We start from the raw sequence: 23,776 nt of genomic DNA on the forward strand, positions 1-23,776 counted from the left end.
TCCCATCATAAGTGTTTCAGGATTGTCCCAAATCATTGCATTTCTGAAAGTAGACAAGTTTTGACAGATAATCATTGTATAATAGTGATGTCATTCTTCATATCCTTTGATCCAGTCATACCACTATTAGGTTTGTGCCCCAAAGAAATAATAAGGAAAAATACTTGTAAAAATATTTATAGCCAAGCTTTTTATAGTGGCAAAAATTGGAAAATAAGGGAGTGTCCCTCAATTGGGGAATGGTTGAACAAGTTGTGGTATCTGATGGTGATGGAATACTATTGTGCTCAAGGGAATAATGAACTGGAGGAATTCCATGTGAACTGGAAAGAGCTCCAGAAACTGATGTAGAGCAAAATGAGCAGAACCTGGAGATCATTGAACCCAAAAACATTGTGGCACAATTAAATGTAATGAACTTCTTTACTAGCAGCACTGCAATTCTGAGGGACTTAGGAGAAACAATGTTATCCACATCCAGAGAAAGAACTGTGTGAGTGGAAGCACGGAAGAAAAACATATGATTGATCACATGGTTCAATGGGCATATGATTGGGGATTTTAGCTTTAAAAGGTCATTATTTCAAATATTAATAAAATGGAAATGGGCTTTGAACAACAATACATGTATAACTCAGTGGAATTGCTCATTGGCTCCGGAAGGAGTGAGGGAAGAGGTATAGGAAAGAACATGAATCATGTAACCATGGAAAAATATTCTAAATAAATACATTTATTTAAAAAATATTGATGTCATTGTGTTCAATGTTCTCCTGGTTCTGTTTATTTTGCACTGCATCAGTTCATGCAGATCTTTTCAGCTTTTTCTGAAATCATCTTGCTTATGATTTCTTATAGCATAGTAGTATTCCATTACTAACACATAGTTCAGCCATTCCCCAATTGATAAATTCCCCCTCAATTTCCAATTTCTTTGCCTTTACAAAAAGAGCGGCAATAAATATTTTTGTATAAGTAGATCCTTTCCCTTTAAAAAAAAATTATTTCATTGGGATACAGACCCAGTAGTGTATTGCCATGATTCCTGTATTCTTATCAACTCTAACAGTCCTCTGTCTCTCTGTCTCTCTCTGTCTCTATCTCTGTCTCTGTCTATCCTCCCCCCGCCTTGTCCCCATCCCAGTGCCTTCAAATATATTCAGGCATCCCTGAAACTCATAGTCCCTTTGCCTGACTATCATTCCCTCAAGGCATTATCCCATATCTTTTCTCCCTTTTATAGCTGAATCGTTTAGGAAAAATAATCTATATTCATTTCCTCTCCTCCTATTCACTTCTCAGCCTCTTCCAATCTGTCTTCTTACCATACCCCACTCCCCCCCAATTTGAGACTGCTCTCTCTGTTACTAAAGTTTCTTAAACTGCTAAATCCAATTGTCCATTTCTCAGTCCTTATTCTACTTGATCTTTCTGCAGGAATTTGAGGGTTGACAAGTTGACACTGTTAGCCACAACTTCCTTCTAGATACTCAGTTCTGTACTTGGCTTCAAGAACACTGTTTTCCCTTGGTTTTCCTCCTACTAATTGCTTCTTTTTCAATCTCCTTTGTTGGCTTCTTCTCCTGATCATTAAGTGTGGCTGTGCCCCAAGACTCTTTTCTGGGTGTTTCTACATTCTCTTTTGGTGAATTCATTGACTTCCACATGTTCAATTATCATCCCTATGCATATGGCTCCCAGATATTTGTATCCAGCCTAATCTTTCTTCTGAGCTTTTGTTCCATGTTGCCCACCTTTACTGACTGGCTGCTGGACTTACCTCACTACATGGATGTTCCATAGGTATCAGGAAATCAATATACACCAAATGGTTCTAGTCACTTCTGCCCCTCTCTAAATCAACCTTCTTAAAAACTTCCTTATTTCCTTTGAGCACAAGACTTTCCTCTCAGGCATCTTGTTTGCCAAGGTAAAGTCACCACTGATTCTACTCTATCTCACTTTCCAGATTCAGTCACTTGCCAGATCATATCAATTCTAATTCTGAAATATGCCTTACATTTTCTCCTATCTAAAGACATGACCACCAGTTCAAGGCCCCATCCTCTCTTGTTAAGAATATTGCAATAATTTCTAAGTGGTTGCCCTCTTTCTAGGCTTTCCTTTCTGGACTCCATGCCCCACAGATATGACCATAGGCTCCCTTTGCTCAAAAATCTTCAGTAATTTCCTGTTTCTTCTAAGATCAAATTCAAGTCAGCCTGGAATTTAAAGTTCTCTACAATCTACCTTCCACAATTTACCAGCTCATCATACTCTCCTTTGTGCGCTCTATGTTCCATCCAAACTCAACTTTTCTCCATCAACTGATCTCTGAAGTCAGTGTTCTATCTTCCATTTCTATGATTTTGCACAGGCTGTCTTCTGTGCTTAGGGTATACTTTCTTGTCACCTCCAACTCTTATAGTTCTTATTTTCTTTTAAGTTTCAGTTTGGGTGCTATCTTCCCTATGAAGTCTTCCCAGATTTCCGTGGTTGATAGTGCTCTCTGTCTCTCAGTCCCTGTTTCTGTCTCTCTGTCTCTGCCTCTCTGTCTCTGTCTCTGTCTCTGTTTCTCTGTCTCTGTCTGTCTCTCTCCCTTTCACTCCCTCTTCTTTCTGTTTTATTCTTCCTTCCTCTGTGTTTCTCTCTCCTTTTCCTTTTCCCTCCCTACTTCTCTCTCCTCATATTCTTCATATTATCTTGTATTTTACTTGTTTATTAAGGATTGTATTTCCCCAATAAAATATAAGCTTCTCGAGGGCAGAAATTGTCTCGTGGTTGCATCTTGCATACATTAAGCACTTAATTACTAATTATAGAATTGAATTTGACATGTCCAAGTAGTGTTTATAAGGCAAAACTTTGTTTTTGTTTCAGGCTCCAGAAGTCAGTCTTAGAGTCACACTATAGGTGTACATTAAATCAGAAGAATATTTTATTAATAGATCACTCTATTGCAAAAATGAATGATATAGAGATAGGTATTAAGTGATAACATTTGTACAATCCAGTAGAATTGTCTCTGGGAGGGGGGAGTGGAGAGGGGAGAGAGAGAAAATGAATCATGTAAATATGGGAAAATATTTTTTTAAAAAGAAAATGTTTTAAGTACCTACTATGTAGTAGGCAATGAAATAGGAACATGGTCCCTCTTCTCAAGGAACTAAAGACTGTCTCTGCCCTCAAGGAGCTTACAATCTGGGAATCAAAATGAGGAATGTCCAACATATAACAAAGGCAACAACAACAATAATAACCCCAAATATGGCCACAAGTACTCTTGATCAGATTGGCTTCCGGGTCCTTTTCCTTTTTCTGTCTCTAATTATTTCTAGAACAGTTTCTCAGACAAATGAGATGCCAGTTCAGAAATGCACAATGGTTACAAAGTGCTGACATAGCTAGTCAAATCAACTTCACTGTGAAATCCTTTCTGTGGTTGGTGTATACAATGATAGTCTGCTTTTTTCCAAGTAAAATATTCCCTCCTAGTTAGGCTTTCATCAAGGCCAAAGCCAGTCACTCAGACACTTTGGGAAGGACACTATTTTATAGGATAATAACAATAGAAGGTAAGATTTATATAGTGTTTTTTGGTTTACAAATCACTTTATAAATATCTCATTTGATTCTTATAACAACCCTAAGAGGTAGTTGCTATTAGTGTTTCCATTTTACAAATGAGGAAATTGAGGCAGACAAAGGTTAAATGCCTCATCCAGGATTGCACAATTACTAAGTATCTGAGGTTGGATTTGAGCTCAGGTCTTTCTGACTCCAGGTCCAAAAGTCTCTCTACTATGCCACCTGGTATAAGATCAGATTTAAAGCAGGAAGGGACCAAAGGTTAAGTGATTTACCCAAAGTCACATATATGGTAAGTGGCAGAAGCAGGATTTGAACATAGACCCTCTGATTTTACACCCAGGACTTTTTTCAATTAGCCTCCCTGGAATACCTCTTAATTTTCATTTTAGGCAACTGTGTAGCATCCTAGTATCTTGAACAGTTCCTGGGCTTCTCCAAGCAGATAAAGCTCTTCACAAATTACTACCCCCCCCCCCCACTCCACATAATTTATGGGTCAGCCTTAGTGACGTGCTTGCTGTTTCTCATATGTGACACTCTGTGTGTCTTTGTACCAACTCTCCTCCTTACTTAGGATGATCACCTTCTTCATTTCCATCTCCTGGAACTCCTGGTCACCTTCCTAATTATTCTGAGCAATACAGAGATCTAAGACAATCACAGAGATTCATGATGAAAAATACAGTCTGCCTTCAGAGAAAGAACTGATGGCATCTGAATGCAGACTGAGACATGCCATTTCTTTCTTCTTGTTTTCCATTTGACATCTTTTAAATAATATAGAAAAATGCTTTACATGGTTGCATATATAGAATGTATATCAGAACCCCTGCCATTTCAGGGAGCAGAGAGGGAAGGGAGAGAAGGAGGGTGGGAAGGAGGAAAATTATTTCCAACTCAAAATTTGTAAAAATGTTAATAAGTATTTTACATGTAATATGCAGGAGAATGATGTTATTTTTTAAATAATAAAGAAAAGGATAGAATTTCCCTGGGGGTACTCTTTCTATTTTATCCCTAGCATCTAGCTCCAAGGTGCAGTAGATAGAACATTGGGCCTGGAGTTAGAAAGAAATGAGTTCAAATCCAGCCTCAGACACTTTACTATCTGTTTAAACTTTACCCTGGATAAATCACTTTACCTCGATCTGCCTCTGTTTCCTGATCTGTAAAATGGGGATAATAATAGGATGTAAAGTTATTATAAAGATCAAATGAAATAATGTTCATACAGTGCTTACTTAACACAATACCTTAATTAATGATTTTTAAACTTTCTTCCTCAAGCAAACTCTTAATAGATGTTCTTTCTTTGATTGAATCTGGATCTTGTAGCTTTAAATCTGGTGGTCTTTCCATTGTATTGTACTAGGAATAGATTTTACTGGGGGAGAAGTGTTTTTCTTCCTTACTCACTCATGGTACCACACTATCCTGGAACAGTACCATAGATGAATACTAGTGTCTCAATGGCCTGTCACCAGCTTCTGAAAGCCCAAAAGATTTGGAGAGTCTTCTCATCCCCCTCCCATCATCTCTGCCCTCTCTTTAACCTCCCTCCTCATTATCCCCCACCTCTTAACCCAAGCATTATTGCTGATTTTCATCAGCTTTGAATCAAAGAAAATATGACGCCAGATTGGAGGGTATTACACTAGAGGAACATCATTTCAAAGTTTAATTAGTTGTCTCTATAAATATGCCTTCTAAATTAATCCTATATTCCCACTGCTACCACCCCAGCACACTCCATTACTACTTGCCTGAACTACTGAGATAATTCCCTGAGAGATCTTTCTGCTTCCTCTGTCCATCCAACCTGTTCCCCCAATCCCTTTCCATCCCATCCCATCTCCAAGAGGAAAGAACTCCTTTTCCCCAGAGGCTCCATCCCCAAGACTTTACACCTTGCATCATGGGATAATTGTACTGAGAGGGTGATGGAGCTCTAGAATAAGATGGGAACCTTGTGATGGTAGTCAGTCCTGTCTTAGAGTTTAGAGAAACAGAGGAGGATCTCCCTGCTCTGACTGGGTCATGGGACAGAGGCAGGTGAGGAAGAGTGGGGGATGGAAGGGGGTTCAGATATTGCAGGAATGGATCTTCCTCGCCTCCTGTATGGCCATATGGGACTAAAAAGACATCTGCCATGCCCTCCTCACACCAGATCGGTGAGCCTCAGAGGGGATTGACTATTCTCTACCCTATTTTTTCAGGGATGAGATCCTAATCTGACCCCTGAGCATGTGTGTGAAGAGAGGGGTTTCCTATATATTATTAATTGTAGTACTACTGGTTATATAGTTCTACTTTGAAAATGCATATTCCTTGTCTGGCCTTTGAGCATGATACAAACTATTTTGAAGTGATCTTAGAAGTTCCCAAATATGATATGATTTGGGGTTTTGGTTTTAAAAGATCACTCTATTACGAAAATGAATAATATGGAAATGGGTATTGAGTGATTATACATGTACAACCCAGTGGAATTGCTTGTCAGCTCTGGGAGGGAAGAGGGAAGAAGGGAGGGAAAGAACATGAATCAGATAACCATGGGAAAATAGTTTAAAATAAATAAATACATCTTTTTTTAAAAGTTCCCAAATAAGCTGGGATGCTACAGATAAAGTATGTTGATCATCCATCTATCCCACATTAAATCTAATAATTCATATGAATCCAGATCTGAATGGCTCAGGGGCTACACATAGACCTGGTTATAGTTTTACTTTACTTGGGACCATTCAATGGCTCCCTCTTGCTTACTGAGTAGGTCATGTAAGGGTATTCATACTCCCACTTTTCCCCTGACAGGAAATGTGGCACAATAGAAAGAATATTGACTTGGAAGTCAAAGAGCATAGATTCAAATCCTGTCTCTGCCATGTTACCTATGTAATCTTAGGCAGGTCACATTTCTTCATCTATAAAACACTTAGGTTGGATGAAATGACAACTGAGAACCTAAGCAGCTCCGGTGAAAGTCTTATCACAGGGCACCTAGGTAGCAGGTAGAATGTTGGACCTCCCAAGTTCAAATGTGGTTCCAGACAATTACTAGCTGTGTGACCTTGGACAAGTCACTTCATCCTACTTGACTTAGTTTCCTTATCTGTAAAAATGAGCTGGAGAAGGAAATGGCAAACTACTCTGTTATCTGATAGAAAACCCCAAATAGAATCATGAAGAATTAGACACAATTCAACAACAGTCATCTCATTCTATTCTTTTCTAGCTACTTAATTCATCAGCAAACTAAAGTATTTTATATCTCCCACACAGATTTCATACTTTCTCACCTCCGTAACTTTATCTAAGTGTTTCACATACCTTGAATGCCCTTTCTTTTTCTACTTCTACAGTTCATGAATTCAATCAATTCATTTAATGAGCATTATTAAGTACACAGGAGTTCTAAAGACAAAATTGAAATAGTTCCTGCCCACAAGGAGCTTGCAGTCTAGTGAGTTCCTACACATCCTTTAAAACCCAAATTGAATGCCCTCTCCTCCAGGAATCCTCTGCTGGCCCTACTACATAATCAATAATGACCTTTCACCCTCAAGTCCTTTCACAGAACTTTTCATTTCTCTGATGCACTTATTATGTGTTCTAATCTGTAGCTCTTAGTCTTTATGTTGCACTCCACTGTTAGACACTAAGCTCCCTCTGGGCAACCATTTTGTCTTATCTTAGTTTTCTTTCCCTTAGTACCAAACTCAAGTACATTACTCACAGCGGAAAATTATGGTTTGTTAAAAGAAATTAAAGCTCCAGTTTTTGGGGTTTTTTTGCCATCTCCCCACACCCACTTAATCGAACTTCTTTTCTTCTGAACAGAAGGGTGATGCATCTACCCCAACAGCTTGGCAGAAAGTGGCACAGCTCTTTCTTGAAGCCTCAGTGGTTTGACCTGCCTGTTTAGAGGGTGTGCTGTATACAGAAAAACACAGCACTCAGCCTGTTAGCAGTCACAACTGAAGAGGTGGAGAATGCTAATGAGAGAGACTGAGAAAGACAAGTAAAGGCAGAGAGAAGAGGGAATGTGCATGGGAACTAGTGTTTAGATTACTCCAAAGAGAAGAATCAAAAGTATTCCTCTCAAAGATTGATTCCATAAACATTTATATTTTTAATTTTTTAAGATTAAAATTTGTTTTTCCCTAAAATTTTCAAGGGAACTTGCTCCAGTGAAAAGAGTACTGGACACAAAGTCAGGAGACATCAGGCTTCAGATCCCAGAATGCATCTTGGTGCAGGAGATAGAGCTTGGGACTTGGAGGCTGATCTTGGAATCACAGGATTGAGTTCCAATGTTTTCTCTGCCACTTACTGTCTCTGTAACCACAGAGCCTCAGTTTCTTGACGTCAAACAAGAGGGTTGGACTAGATGACCTCTAAGGTCCCTTCCAGTTCTGCAGCAATCATCTGTGACTCCATACTTAGAAGCTGTTGTGACTGAGCAAATCATCTATCTAATCTTTGTTGGCTGGAGTATAAAATAGAATAGTAACATCTTTGCTCCATCTGCTTCATAAACCAAGAGGAAAATTTAAATATGAAAACTATATATGCATATGAGGAAGGCTCTTTAGGAAGTGTTTTATAAAGGTGAGCAGTTGATTTTACAAAGATACTAGAGTGGTTTGCCCTTTCCTTACCCAGCTATTTTACAGATAAGGAAACTGAGGAAAATGGGGTTAAGTGACTTGCCTAGGGTTACATATCTAGAAAGTATCTGAGACTGGATTTGAACTCAGGAAGATGAGACTTCCTGACTCCAGATCCAACACTAACTACCCACTGTACCACATAGCTGCTACATAAGTTAGACCTTTGAATTACAAGGCTTCTAGAAAAGAGCTCTGAGTGAAACTACTTCTTTACAATTATACTTGCTTGCTTCTTGACATTTCTGGAATGATTTAGAAAAAGCACATCTGAAAATTCTGCCTCATACACTTTCCCAAATGCTAGTAATTTTTTAGTTGTTACTGATATCCATTCTGATCTCCATGGAGATGGAAAGCCACACACACAGTTGGCTCTAACCCTGGCACATTGATGGCCCAGGGTGCCACGAGGGACTCTGCAATGTTACTCTCTCCAATACAGGTAAAAATAGTGATCACAAATTGCCACTCTGAAGTTGCCTCCTTGGGGTGTATGAGTTATTCAGGAGAGGACTAGAACCTCTGATGTGAGGGTTTGCAAAACCTGTTAACACCTTCTAGAATCTAAAGAATTCTAGGCCTTCTACAATTAGGTGCAAAATGGCATAGTGATTAGAGTGCCAGATTTGGAATCAGGATAATTTAAGTTCAAATCTTGCCTTTTAACAGTAACTAGGGGGCAGTTGGGTAGCTCAGTGGATTGAGAGCTAGCCCTAGATATAGGAGGTCCTAGGTTCAAATCTGGCCTCAAACACTTCCCAGCTGTGTGACCCTGGGCAAATCACTTGACCCCCATTGCCTAGCCCTTACCACTCTTCTGCCTTGGAGCCAATATACAGTATTGACTCCAAGACGGAAGGTAAGGGTTTAAAAAAAAAACAGTAACTAATTTGTACCACCATGAGAAAGTCAATGAGCCTCAGTTTTTTTCTTTATAAAATAATGCCTATTGTACCTAACTCAGTAGGTTATTTGTTTGGGGGCTCAAATAAGATCATATAGAGAAGATGTTTTTCAAGCCCTAAGTTCCATATAGATGTTAGATATAATTATCCTGAGCTGTGAAAAATCATATACATATATTTATACCAAGGTACTCCCCTAAACCTAAAAACTCTAATACACATTCACACACACACACACACACACACACACACACACACATACACACACACATATGTATATATATATGCCACAGATTGCACCAAAGTGATGTAAAATCAATTGCTTGCCTTTATGAAGCACCTTCTTTTTTAAATTTTTTTGAAGATTGTATTTAGTCCATTTATCAGTTACAAGAATCATATTCTTTCCCTCCTTCCCCTTCCCCCACCCCTTCTCAGAGCCAACACGCAATTCCACTGGGTTTTACACGTGTCCTTGATCAGAACCTATTTCCATCTTGTTGATGTTTGGACTAGGGTGATCATTTAGAGTCTACATCCCCAGCCACACCCCTTTGACCCATGTCATCAAACAATTGTTTTTCTTCGGTGTTTTTGCTCCCACAGTTTTTCCTCTGAATGTGGATAGTGTTCTTTCTTATAGATCCCTCCAGGATGTTCAGGATCACTGCATTCCCCAATTAAAGGACATCCCCTCATTTTCCAATTTTTTGCCAACACAAAGAGCACAGCTATGAATATTCTTGTACAAGTCTTTTTCCTTATTATCTCTTTGGGGTACAAACCCAGCAGTGCTATGGCTGGATCAAAGGGCAGACAATCTTTTAGTGCCCTTTGCACATAGTTCCAAATTGACCTCCAGAATGGTTGTATCAATTCACAATCCACCAGCAGTGGATTAATATCCCAACTTTGCCACATCCCCTCCAGCATTCATTACTTTACATTACTCTCATGTTAGCCAATCTGCTAGGTGTGATGGGGATACCTCAGAGTTGTTTTGATTTGCATCTCTCTAAGAGATTTAAAACACTTTTTCATGTATTTATTAATAGTTTTGATTTCGTTATCTGAAAATTATCTCTTCATGTCCAATGCCCATTTATCAATTGGGGAATGGCTTGATTTTTTTATACAATTGATTTAGCTCTTTATAAATTTGAGTAATTAGACCTTTGTCAGAGGTTTTTGTTATGAAGAATTTTTCCCATTTTGTTGCTTCCCTTCTAATTTTGGTTGCATTGGTTTTCTTTGTACAAAAACTTTTTTAATTTAATGTAATCAAAATTATTTATTTTACATTTCGTGATTTTTTCTAACACTTACTTGTTCTTAAAATCTTTCCTTTCCCAAAGATCTGACATGTATACTATTTGGTGTTCACCTAATTTACTTATAATTTCCTCTTTATGTTCAAGTCATTCACCCATTCTGAGTTCATCTTGGTGTAGGGTGTGAGATATTGATCCAAATCTAATCTCTCCCATACTGTCTTCAATTTTCCCAGCAGTTTTTATCAAATAGTGGATTTTGGCTGGGATCTTTGGGCTTATCAGAGACTATCTTGCTGAGGTCACTTACCCCAAGTCTATTCCACTGATCCTCCTTTCTGTCTCTTAGCCAGTACCAAATTGTTTTGATGACCACTGCTTTATAGTATAGTTTGAGATCTGGGACTGCAAGTCCTCCTTCCTTTGCATTTTTTTTTCATGATTTCCCTGGATATCCTTGATCTTTTGTTCTTCCAAATGAACTTTGTTATGTTTTTTTCTAATTCCATAAAGAAGCTTTTTGGTAGTTCAATGGGTATGGCACTAAATAAATAAATTAATTTGCGTAGGATTGTCATTTTTATTAGGTGAGCTCGTCCCACCCATGAGCAATCGATATTTTTCCAATTGTTTAGATATAGTTTTAATTGTGTGGAGAGTGTTTTGTGGTTGTGTTCATATAATTCCTGTATTTGTTGTGGCAGATACATTCCCAAGTATTTTATATTGTCTAGGGTGATTTTAAATGGAATTTCTCTTTCTAATTCTTGCTGCTGAGATGTGTTGGAAATGCTGATGATTTATGTGGGTTTATTTTGTATCCTGCAACTTTGCTAAAGTTGGTGATTATTTCGACTAGCTTTTTAGTTGTCTCTCTAGGATTCTTTAAGTAGACCATCATATCATCTACAAAGAGTGATAGCTTGGCCTCCTCATTGCCAATTTTAATACCTTCAATTTCTTTTTCTTCTCTAATTGCTACTGCTAGTGTTTCTAGTACAATGTTAAATAATAAAGGTCATAATGGTCATCTTTGTTTCACTCCTGATCTTATTGGGAAGGCTTCTAGTTTATCCCCATTGCAGATGATGTTTGCTGATAGTTTTAGATATATACTGTTTATTATTTTTAGGAAAGTCCCTCCTATTCCTATGCTTTCTAGTGTTTTCAATAGGAATGAATGTTGTATTTTGTTAAAGGCTTTTTCTGCATCTATTGAGATAATCATGTGATTTTTGTCGCTTTGCTTGTTAATATGGTCAATTATGTGGATTGTTTTCCTAGTATTGAACCATCCTTGCATTCCTAATATAATTCCTACCTGGTCATAATAAATAACTCTCATGATCACTTCCTGGAGTCTTTTTGTTAGTATCCTATTTAAGATTTTTGCATCTATGTTCATTAAGGAGATTGGTCTGTAGTTTTCTTTCTCTGCTTTCGACCTGCCTGGCTTTGGAATCAGTACCATATTCGTTTCGTAAAAGGAATTTGGTAGAACTTTTTGTTTGCTTATTCTGTCAAATACTTTGTATAATATTGGGAATAGTTGTTCTTTGAATGTTTGATACAATTCATTTGTGAATCCATCTGGTCCTGGGGATTTTTTCTTAGGGAGTTTTTTTATGGCTTGTTCAATTTCTTTTTCTGATATGGTTAGTCTAGGCAATTTATATTTTTTGTAAATATTCATCCATATCACCTAGATTGCCATATTTATTGCCATGTAATTGGGCATAATAGTTTTAAATGATTACTTTAATTTCCTCCTCATTAGAGATGAGGTCTCCCTTTTCATCTTTGATACTGTCAATTTGGTTTTCTTTTTTCCTTTTTTAAATTAGATTAAATAGTACTTTGTCTATTTTATTTGTTTTTTCGAAGTACAAGTTTCTAGTCTTATTTATTAAATCAATATTTCTTTGACTTTCAATTTTATTAATTTCTTCTTTGATTTTTAAGATCTAGCTTTAAGATTTTTAAGATTTAGCTTTCATCTGAGAATTTTTAATTTTTCACTTTCTAGTTTTTTAATTTGTATGCCCAATTCATTGACTTCTGCCCTTCCTATTTTGTTAATATATGAACTCAAGGATATAAATTTCCCCCTGTGATGTCTCATCATTGTCATTTTCTTCAATGAAATTATTAATCGTTTCTATGATTTGTTCTTCAACTAACCAATTCTGGAGAATCGTATTGTTTAATTTTCAATTAATTTTTGATTTGCCTCTCCATGAACCCTTACTAATTATTATTTTCATTGCATTGTGATCTGAGAAGGTTGCATTTATTATTTCTGCTCTTTTGTACTTGTTTATAATGTTTTTATGCCCTAGTACATGGTCAATCTTTGTAAATATACCATGTGCTGCTGAAAAGAAGGTATATTCATTTTTGTCCCTATTTATTTTTCTCCATATATCTACTAACTCTAATTTTTCTAAGATTTCATTCACTTCTCTTATCTCATTCTTATTTATTTTTTGGTTTGATTTATCTAATTCTTATAGAGGAAGATTCAGGCTCCCACTAGTATAGTTTTTCTATCTATTGCATCCTTGAACTCCACTAATTTCTCCTTGGTATCTGAATGACTTTTTATTTTTTCCTTGGTCTGATAGTTCTTGAATTTGGCTATAACATTACATTACTGGGTGTTGTCAGTTGGGGATTAAGTACAGAAGATGATCTGTGGATTCTTTCAATCTCCACTTTTCCCTCTTGCTCTAGAATGTCAGGGCAGTTTTCTTGGATAATTTCCTGTAGTATGATATCCAGGCTTTTTCTTTTGTCATGGTCTTCTGGTAGACCAATGATTCTTAAGTTGTCTCTCCTGGAACAATTGTCTAAATCTTCTGTTCCATGAATGAGGTATTTCATAGTTTCCTCAATTTTTCATTCTTTTGATTTTGTTTTATCATTTCCTGCTGCCTTGTGAAGTCACTTGCTTCTACTTATTGTATCTGGTTTTTATTTTTTTATTTTTTTTTATTGGATCACAAAGCCAAGCTCACCTACATGTTTCCATATTTCCTAATCCTCATGCCATCCTTCCCCAAATGGAAAGATTAATGCAAATATCATTTTCAAGGGCCATTTCCCAAGTAAAAGAAAAGAAAAGAAAAGAAAAGAAAACAAAACAAAACAAAACAAAACAAAACCAGGGACATCTTTTTCCTTCCGTGGTTTAGTTAAAAAAAAGTAAGCATGTTGGGGTCCTCAAGGTCATAGAGAATCAAAACAAAATCTCTTGGCCAAAGGAGAAGTGAAGGGAATTAGCCTACATAGAAAGAGTAAAATATGGCATTTTACATTAAGCCAAGCATTCAGCAATGGTAGCATTTGAATGGTGGCTTTCCAAAATACTGACTGGATGAGGGTCATTTTTAGCCTAATTAAATGAGGGGTTGGAGAATAGACACTGGAAACAACTGGAAACAGACCCAAAAGAGAGCAGAGCCAGGTGTCTACTGTTGAGAAAAGGTCACATCCAAGAAGAAGGAAAAGGAGCCTCCTCCTTCCCCTCTCTAAACAGAATCACACATTATATTACAGAGACATACCGGACAACAGAGGGGCCAAAGTTACAAGGTGGTGGATCAGTTTCACAGAAGCATTCCCCAAAAGTATGCCCTCAACACAATGCAGGGCTTGGTGGTTCAGTTCTTACCCACAATGCCCCAATTTTCTAATGCATGTGCAGGGAAGAAAACACTGGACAAATTGCAGTAGCCCTCAAGGTAGGCAGCTCCAGGCTCTGCCCAAGAATTTACTATGTCACTGGTGGTCCCAGAGTTGGTTCTGCCATCAAAATGAGCAGTTTTTCAAAAGCACATCAGAATTTAAAGGAAAAAGCAAAATAAAATTATATCAAGAAGCATGAATCCATTTCAAATTTACATAGTTAAATGAGGAATGTTCACCTCTCTCTGATGAGACCTATTTTCCACCACAACTGGGTAAGATATCTTGAACAGAAGTCTCTTCTTTCTCACCCTAAAAGCTAATCAAGTCCAAGGGAAAGTTAAAAAGATGAATAAAAAGAAAATAATTTTCAACACTACTTTCCCTTTCTCCTTTAAGTAATGTTAAAGTTTGGGGAAAATGCTTCTATGTTTCTTAAGCTTATGATTCAGAGAGGGACAACATAATCTGCTAGACTAATGATTACCTGATGTCTGTAAAATGCTCCTGTTGCACTAGGGGCGGGGGGGGGGGCAGGACAGGGGGTTATCTTCCAAGCACTCCAGTTTTCTTCACCAGAACGTCAGAGGTACATTTGGTTTATGTTATTGCAAGGTCCATTAAGTGATTTGGGTTATTTCTCCATCAGTAAGGGCTTTATTTGTTAAAAAGGGCATTTATGCTTGATCTCCAAATTTGGCTGACAATTTGATGATGAGATTCATAACCTTTGGGTTGCTCTGATATTTGGACATGTTTGTGGGGTTCTGAGCCACATCCTGAAATGCCACCATCACCTCTGGATCCTACATGGCTGCAAGCACTTCCGGGTCACTAAGAATCTCATTGAGGCCCTTCATTCTGCCATCCCAGGCATGGCCCCTCCCATGCCAGGCATGCCTCCAAAGTTCCCAGGCATGCCTCCAGGAAAACCTGGAAAAGAGCCAAAATGGGCTCCTGAAGTTCACGGGGCCTTTTCCTCCCTTTGGGCTCACTCATGTTCCTCCCGACCCTTCTTCACCTCTTTAATCTCTCTCTCCTCATGTTTTATTTCATATATTCGCCGATGTTCAACAATCTTCTGGTCCCTCGACTGGACTTCCTTCAGCATAGCACTGGCATCTTCATCATAGTCCAGTTTACAAGCCATGGCAAGATCCCAGGCAGACTCCTCCCAGTGGCCAAGGAGTCTGTGGGCTTTGCCTCTCCATTTGTAGGATTGGGCAGAGTCTAGGTTTATTTCAATAGCTCTGTTACAATCTTTAATAGCAGCATTAGGCTTCTTCAGTTTTATAAAGATACTGGCTCTCTTAGCAGACAAAATAGCCAAATGGGGATTTAGTTTGATGGCCTCTGTGAATATTTCAATGGCTGACTCCAGGTTACCACTATTGAGGGCATCAATAGCTGCCACCTTCTTTTCATTAGCCTAATCTATCATCTCATCTGTTACCTCTGCATTTTCATCTCACATTTCCTGAAGGGAATCAGTATCTGCTTCAATCACATCTCTACATCACTCTCCTCACTTTCTAGCTCTTCTAGCTTTGGGGGTTCCTCTGGTTTCTTTCAGTTTTTTCCTTTTTGATTCCTTCTTCTGATTTTGCTTTTTGTGGAGCAGGTGGAGTTTTACCATCCATACTCTCCACCCAGTCCCAAAGGAAGCACAGCTCATCAGTGTGCAAGAGGCTCAAGTCTTGCTGGAAGGGCCTGATAAAGGCCTGGAGCTCCCTGAGCTTGTGGCTGTCCATGTTAGATGGGGCCAGGGCTGGGGTGGTGGGTGCCATGGTGGCAGGGGCCGGGGTGGTGGGGGTGAGCACTGGCCAAAGCACAAGCTGTATTCTGGTTTTTAAAGACTGAATTTCATCCCTGGATTTTTGGTCATCCTTCTCCTTCTGGTCTGATTTTCTTTGGAGGTCATCTTTCATTTTCTTTGCCTCATCTTTTATCTCCTTTGTCTCATTTTCAAGCTAATTAATTTTGGTTTCAAGACACTATTTTCTCATTTTAGTTCAAGCGCCTCTGTTTCCGGATGAATTATCTTGCTTTTTAAGTTGTCTTCAACCTCTCTTAATTGTGTTTTGAATTGTATTTTCCCTGTGTCCAATTCGCTGGAGTTTCTGTGTTTTTGCTTGGTGTTCCTTGATCTTCCTCTGTTACATTTGCTCTTTGTTCATTGCCTGAATAGAAGCTGTTAATTGTAATTTCTTTTTTCTTTTTCTGTTATTTGCTCATATTTTCCCCTTCTTTTCCCCCTGTAGTTACCTGTAGTCTTACTCCTCTCATTATGTGTTGAATCTGTGGGTTTGGGCTTTTCTATCGACCTTCACCCTTGGAGCTTAGCAAGGCTCTCAGAGCATTCTGTGGAGGAGGGGTGTTGGAGCTTGAGCTTCCCTGCCCTCTTAAGGCTTGATAAGATTAAACCCAGTGAAGTCAAACTTGCAGAGCTGTATGTGCCCCGAGATCAAAACCTCAGCGGGGGGCGGGGGGCAATATGGAGTGTCTCAGCTGTGATTGGGCTCTCTTCTTTGAGGTTTTCCTCCAGCTGCCTCTCCACAGTCTGTGATCAGGACTCTGAGCCTGGCACAGAGTTTGCCCACAAGGTACTCCCTCTAGACTAGTGACCTTGCCTGCCCAGAAGTTCCAACCACTGCTAGAGGCTCAGTACTATAGGTGGGAGAGGGGTCCTGGGACCTTCCTTCTCCCTTCCCCTTAACCCTGAGTGTTCTTGAATTCAGACTTTTGGGGGGGGCATACTTTTTAAGTTGAGTCCATCAGGAGGGTTCCTTAGCTCTGTCCTGTTCTTAGATTTGGTTTTCAGTCCCCTAGGAGCATTAAAATCAAATTGTTTTTAATCAGTGAGGAAGGGTTTTCAGAGGTCTGAACTTTTGCTGCCTCTATGCCGCCATCTTGACGCCACATCCCTATAAAGCACTTTCTAAAGAGCCTTCCTCATATGCATGTATAGTTTTCATATTTAAATTTTCCCCTTGGTTTATGACATAGATAGGGTAAAAATGTCACTGTTCTATTTTATACTCCAACCTTTTTCAAGGCTGCTCATCTATCTTTGGTGTTTACTTCACCCAATGTGAATTAAGACTTCAGTCAGAAAGCCTCAATTTGATGAGTTTGAAATTCAGCTTCAGATACTTATCAGCCATGTGACCTCTGGGTAAGTCACTTAACTCTGTTTTTCTAAGTTTTCCTCATTTGTAAAATGAACCAGAAAAGGAAATGCAAACTACTCCAGTATCTCTGCCAAGAAAACTCCAAACAGGGTCCTGGAGAGTCAGACATGACTGAAAAGTGGCTAAACACTAAAACCGTAAGTGAAACCTATATGTCAAAGTATATGAGTAATCGAGTCACATATAATTTCATGTTGTTTTCCAGAAGCCTTGTTCTTGATGAATTCAAGCTGGATTTTAGAAATACTTTTCCTTTTAAGTACTTACAAACCATCCCTTTGGTGTGCTCTGGAATTGTGCCAACAATCAAAATCAGGTTCATTAGTTCATTATGTAAAGAATCAAGCTTTAAGCAATATGAAACCATTCCCAAAGGGCTACAAAACTTTGTATACCCTATGACCCAGCAATACCACTAGTGTAGGGTTTCCCAAACTACGGCCCCCCGGGCCACATGCAACTCCGGCCCCCACTGCACTTCTGGAAGGGCCACCTCTTTCATTGTTGGTCAGTGAGAGGAGCACTGTATGTGGAGGTGCTGCAAAGCGTGGCATCACTCACGTACAGTACTACTTCCAGTGACATAATCCTTTGCCTGGCACCTTGTTCTGAAAGTAACTGAATGAGAATAAGGCGCTGCACAAAGTATTATGTGGCTGTACAATGGAAGATGTCAGCATGGAGAGAGGTGATTTGGGGGAGGGGATTCTGCACTGTGTATACTGCTGCCCATTTAGGGTTAGGGTTAGAGTTAGGTTTTTATAGTCCAGCCCTCCAATGATCTAAGGGACAGTGAACTGGCCCCCTGTGTAAAAAGTTTGGGGACCCTTGCACTAGTGGATCTGTATTCCAAAGAAATAAAGGAAAAGGAACTACATTCAAGTATATGTGAAAAAAAAAAGAAAATATTTTAGCATTCCTTTTCGTAGTGTCAAAGAATTGAAAACTAAGGGGTTATCTATCACTTGGGGAATGACTAAACAAGTTGTGGTATATGGTTGCAATTGCGTAATTAGAATTTCATACCCTTGAATGACATTTCCTAGGATTACTCTTTCATCCCCATGTTATTTCCTTAAATTTTGTAGATAAAAGTTTCTGTAACTCCACCTTCTCTTTCCTCCTGCTTTCGTGGTCCAGGAAACTGCTGTTTACTGATAATTTTACTTTCCTCTACTTCAAGTGTTTATTAATAAATCTTATAAAATATGACACTTGGAGTATTGGATAATAATTTTAATATTACATAATAGAATTCTATTGAGCCTTAAGAAATAATGGACAAGATGAGTGCAGAAAAACTTGGAAAGACTTGCATGAACTGATGAAAAATGAAGTGAGCAGAACCAGGAGAACAGTGTATACAATAACAGAAGTATTGTATGATGATCAACTTTGAAGGGCCAAACCATTATCAGCAAAGAAAATCTCCAAGACAACCCAAAGGACAAATGATGAAAATGCTATTCACAGCCAAAGAAGAAATTGTTGGAGTCTGAATACAGATCAAAACATGCCATTTTCCACTATATTTCCTTCATGACTTTTTTTATTGTGTGTGTGATATATGTCTTCTGTCATGTCATGAGCAATATAGAAATATATATATTTATATATCTTTACACATATATATATATATTGTGTGTGAAAGCATCAGCATAACCTATATCAAACTATTTACCACAGTGGGGGGAGAAGAAACAAAAGGAGAAAATCTGACCCTAAAATGTCAGAAAAACAATTATCAAAAATTGTTTCAAGAAAGAAAAGAAGGAAGGAAGGAAGGAAGGAAGGAAGGAAGGAAGGAAGGAAGGAAGGAAGGAAGGAAGGAAGGAAGGAAGGAAGGAAGGAAGGAAGGAAGGAAGGAGGGAGGGAGGGAGGGAAGGAAGGAAGGAAGGAGGGAAGGAAGGAAGGAGGGAAGGAAGGAAGGAGGGAAGGAAGGAAGGAAGGAAGGAAGGAAGGAAGGAAGGAAGGAAGGAAGGAAGGAAGGAAGGAAGGAAGGAAGGAAGGAAGGAAGGAAGGAAGGAAGGAAGGAAGGAAGGAAGGAGGGAGGGAAGGAAGGAAGGAAGGAAGGAAGGAAGGAGGGAAGGAAGGAAGGAAGGAGGGAGTGAGGGAAGGAAGGAAGGAAGGAAGGAAGGAAGGAAAGAAGGAAGGAAGGAAAAGAAAGGAAGGAAGGAAGGAAAGAAGGAAGGAAGCAAGGAAGGAAGGAAGGAAGGAAAGGAAGGAAGGAAGGAAGGAAGGGAAGAAAGAAAGAAAGAAAAAGAAAGAAAAAAGAGAGAAAGAAAGGGAGAAAGAAAGAGAAAGAAAGAGAGAAAGAAAGGAAGGAAGGAAGGGAGGGAGGGAGGGAGGGAGGGAGGAAGGAAGGAAGGAAGGAAGGAAGGAAGGAAGGAAGGAAGGAAGGAAGGAAGGAAGGAAGGAAGGAAGGAAGGAAGGAAGGAAGGAAGGAAGGAAGGAAGGAAGGAAGGAAGGAAGGAAGGAAGGAAAGAAGGAAGGAAGGAAGGAAGGAAGGAAGCTAAAAAAATCTGGTTCTGATTCTTTTTTTTTTTTAATTGGGACATTTGGCCATCTCCAGGCCCATGGAACTTTTCTCATTTTCCTATGATCTTTCAAAACTCACTGACATCATTTCAGCAATCAAATCTGCAAATTCTTTTAATAGTCTAGGTTGCAATTTGTTCATTGCTGGTGGTTTGAACTCACTGAGCATGGTTTGTTATTTTTTCTCAGTCATGTGTTTCAGTTTCTTGCTAATTATTTTTGTTTCATCCTTCTGCTATCTGAAAATCACACTCCTTGAAAAAGAAAACAGAAGCTAAATCAGAGTAATATAATTCTTGCCTTCTTTTGTCATGCAATATTGACCTGCTCCCCACAAGCGATTTTTATTATTCTTAGCAAGGATTGCAAGCCTCAGCTCATACTGAGCTTTATGTAGTCTTCCTACAATATTCTGATGAGACTTTTTAGGGTTAGGTCTGACATTAGCACCTTATAAGTCAAATTTTAGAATGTAATGAAGTACTCATATGACCTTGAACAGTTAACAGGAGGTTTACTTAGTCCTGGGGCAACTTGGTGACTCAGTAGATAGAAGAAGAGCATGTCTGGAGTCAGGAAGACTAGAGTTCAAATCCATACTCAGATACTTACTAGTTGTGTGACCCTAGCAAGTCATTTAACCTCTGTTTGCCTTAGTTTCCTCATCTGTAAAATGAATGGAGAGGGAAATGGCAAACTTCTTGTTTCCTTGCCAAGAAAATCCCATAGACAGAATTAGTATGCTATGGTCTACAGGCCACAAAGAGTTGGACATGACTGAGCCACAACAATTTACAGAAGGAAGGAAGGAAGGAAGGAAGGAAGGAAGGAAGGAAGGAAGGAAGGAAGGAAGGAAGGAAGGAAGGAAGGAAGGAAGGAAGGAAGGAAGGAAGGAAGGAAGGAAGGAAGGAAGGAAGGAAAGAAGGAAGGAAGGAAGGAAGGAAGGAAGGAAGGAAGGAAGGAAGGAAGGAAGGAAGGAAGGAAGGAAGGAAGGAAGGAAGGAAGGAAGGAAGGAAGGAAGGAAGGAAGGAATATGCTGAACAACAACAACATATAATTCCCACCTGGGAGTGGGAAAGGAAGGGGAAGAGAGGTGGAAATGTAACATGGGAATTTCCCAACACACACCCCAGTACTAACAAGAATTATAATGTAAAATTCAGATCATAAAAATAGGTCCAGGGGAGCGAGATTGTGCGGAGTAATGTAAGGACAATGACCATCTGAAGAAGCTAAAAGGAGTAGGGGGATCTGAAAGGAAGAAGGGAAGTTATCACAGAAGAACTTCACCTACTTGACAGTTTTGTCCTGGCCCTCAGTACTTCCTCTGCTTTCAGTAAAGGGACCCATTACGGAAGCAGGTCAGCCAGGAAAATTACTGGGACCTTCTGCTGAGGAGGAAGCCTTCCCTGACTAACTCCATCTGCCTCTGATGTTGTATGAAAAAAATGGAACAAGCACTAGCTAAGGACCCACTATATATAGGACCTCTCTAATGTGAAAAGCAGTGTGACATAGGGATTAGTGGCTTAGCTCCAGAGTCAGAATAACCTGGATTCAAGTTCCGCCTTTGACCCATCCACACTGGCTGTGTAATTCTGGGCAGGTCCCTTACCCTTGCAGTGTCCCAGGCAATCTTTAAGACTTTAAATGGCAAAAAAAAAGTTACTGGCCCGCTTTTGTAGAGGGAGTTTGTAGAGCTCCCAGGAACTCCCTGTACCTATGAAATCAGGGTCTAATCAATCAATCAATCATTACTGAGTGCCCATGAGGTGCCAGGCACCACGCTAAGCCCTGGGGATCCAAAAAGAGGCAAAAACACTGCCCTCAAGAAATTTAGAATCTAATAGGAGAGACCATACAAAAACAAATATATACAAAGTAAGGTATATACAGGATAAATAGGAAATAATTATAAGATGGAAAGATCTGGAATTAAGAGAGGTTGGGGAAGGCTTCTTTGGAACCTCATCATGACACAGGGAAGCTTGAAGGTTGTGCCAGTGGAACCCAAACCCTAGGAAGATCCTACCAAACTGGAAAGGTTCTTTTTTTTAAACCCTCACCTTCCATCTTGGAATCCATACTGTATATTGGTTCCAAGGCAGAAGAGTGGTAAGGGCTAAGTAATTGGGGTTAAGTGACTTGCCCAGGGTCACATAGCCAAGAAGTGTCTGAGGCCAGATTTGAACCTAGGATCTTCAGTCTCTTGGCTCTCAATCCACTGAGCTCCTAGCTTCCCCACCCACCCCCAAACTGGAAAGGTTTTTAAGTTTAGAAGGAGAGATAGATCACACATTTCTCATCCAACCAGGCTAAGTTCAAAGAAATTCATCTTCAGAGAGTTAGCTACCAGCTAATGATTGTCTTTAGCTATATATTCATTAAATCAACATGCATTTATTAAAGCCTGGAGACAACTAGATGATGCAGTGAATAGGGCATGAGGCCTCAAATCAGAAAGACTTGTCTTCTTGAGGTCAAATCTTGCCTCAAACACTTACTAGCTTTGTGAACCTGGGCAAATCACTTAACCCTGGTTGCCTCAGTTTCTTCATCTGTAAAAAATGAGCTGGAGAAGATAATGGCAAACCACTCCAGTATCTTTGCCAAGAAAACCCCAAAATGGGGTTGTAAGGAGTTAAATATGACTGAAACAACTGAATATTAAGTATGTGCTAGGCACTATACTAAGCACCTGGAGATACTTGAAAAGGCAAAAATAATTCCTATTCTTGAGGAATTTACATGCAAATGACTACATATGTGCAAGATATGTGTGTAGTATACTGAAAAGAATCTCAGAAGGAAGGAAGGCACTAAGAGTGGGGAGGACCAGGAAAGCCTCCTGCAGAAAGTGGGATTTGAGCTAAGTTTTTGGAAGAATTAAGAGGTAGATGTAAGGGGTGAGAACATTGCAGGGATAAGAAGCAGCTAGATAAAAGGCTCTGAGATGGCAGATGGTGCATCATGTTTGAGGAATAGAAAGTAGACCAATGTAACTGGATTATGTTATACACGCCTAGGTGGTACAATGAGTAGAGTGCCAGAGCCTCACTGTCCTGAGTTCCAATCTGGATTACTAGTTAGTTGTATGATCCTGAGCAAGTCACTTGGTTCCTGTTTGTCTCAGTTTCTTGATCTGTTAAATGATCTGGAGAAGAAAATGGCAAGCCACTTCAGTATCTTTTCTAAGAAAACCCCAAATGGAGTCACAAATAGTTGAGCCTGATTGAACAACAAAAGGGAATGTGTACGGGGTATAAAGTGTACATGGACTGGAAAATTAGGAAGGGGTCAAGTTATGACAAGCTTTAAATGCAAATTTATTGCATTTTTATTAGTTTTTTTTAGATCCTTGAGGATCCCCATTAAAAGATCTCCTGGAATTTAATAGAAAGGCAATAACATATTCAGAATTGTATTTTAGGAAAATCACTTTAGCAAATGAGTAGAGGATGGATTGAAGTGGAGTGAGCTTTGAAAGAGGGTGACCAATCAGAAGGCTGTTGCAACAGTCTAGGTAAAAAATGCCAAGATTCTGAGCTAAGGGGGTAGTTGTATGAAGGGAGAGAGGGACAAATATGAGAGATGTTAAAAAGGAAGTTAAAAAGTTAAAAAGGAAGAAACCACAGGATTTGGCAATGGGTTGAATATGTGAAGTAAGTACAAAGTACAAAGTTGAGTATGGCACCAGAGATCCTAGCCTCAGTGATTGGGAGGATGGTAGTGTTCTATACAGTATCAGAGGAGATATTTGAGTGATGTGAGAGGAGGAGGGAAGAGGGAGAAATTGTTGAATAGTATTATTATTTTTTTTGGAGGTCTGAGGAGAGGGAAGAAGATTTGGAATAGACCCTGTGGAGAGTTGGATAGTGAATGGATTGGGAAGAATGGAAAGATTATTTTGTTACCCTAAG

The 23,776-nt window shown here is 39.1% G+C and overlaps 1 pseudogene; it reads right to left on the bottom strand.

The window, feature by feature from the left end:
- Window positions 1-14,772: 14,772 nt before the first annotated feature.
- On the bottom strand, window positions 14,773-15,878 carry LOC100011734 (hsc70-interacting protein-like; annotated as a pseudogene).
- Window positions 15,879-23,776: the final 7,898 nt, after the last annotated feature.

The sequence above is a fragment of the Monodelphis domestica genome, chromosome 3, assembly GCF_027887165.1.
Source record: "Monodelphis domestica isolate mMonDom1 chromosome 3, mMonDom1.pri, whole genome shotgun sequence".
NCBI lineage: Eukaryota > Metazoa > Chordata > Mammalia > Didelphimorphia > Didelphidae > Monodelphis > Monodelphis domestica.